The sequence below is a fragment of the Etheostoma spectabile genome, chromosome 17, assembly GCF_008692095.1.
Source record: "Etheostoma spectabile isolate EspeVRDwgs_2016 chromosome 17, UIUC_Espe_1.0, whole genome shotgun sequence".
NCBI lineage: Eukaryota > Metazoa > Chordata > Actinopteri > Perciformes > Percidae > Etheostoma > Etheostoma spectabile.
Window position 1 is genome coordinate 8,228,385 of NC_045749.1, and position 334 is coordinate 8,228,718.

Below are 334 nucleotides of genomic sequence, written 5' to 3' on the forward strand. Positions count from 1 at the left end.
AAAATTATTTTGTAACAGATTACACAATAATATTTAAGTATACATAAAATAAAAATTATATTTACAGTTGCCTTAAAAATGTTTTAATTTTATCTTATAAATATTGATATTCCTCAACTTATAATTATGGGGTAATTCACTGAAAATGTTTAATATTTTTCAACTTATAATTAGGGAGTAATGCACTCAAAATTTTCAATATTTTTCAACTTAAAAGTAGGGAGTAATTTACTCAAAACTTTTTATATTTTTCAACTCATAATGTAGGACATGCTTTTAAAATATATTCTAAACTGCAATACTGATGTTGGCCCACTACATAATTATAATCAGC

General features: G+C 22.2%; 1 protein-coding gene across 2 annotated transcripts in view; it reads left to right on the plus strand.

Annotated features, from left to right (window-relative positions):
- Positions 1-334, plus strand: part of p4ha1b (prolyl 4-hydroxylase, alpha polypeptide I b) — a 17,187-nt gene that overhangs the window by 14,019 nt on the left and 2,834 nt on the right. The gene's annotated exons all lie outside the window — the stretch shown is intronic.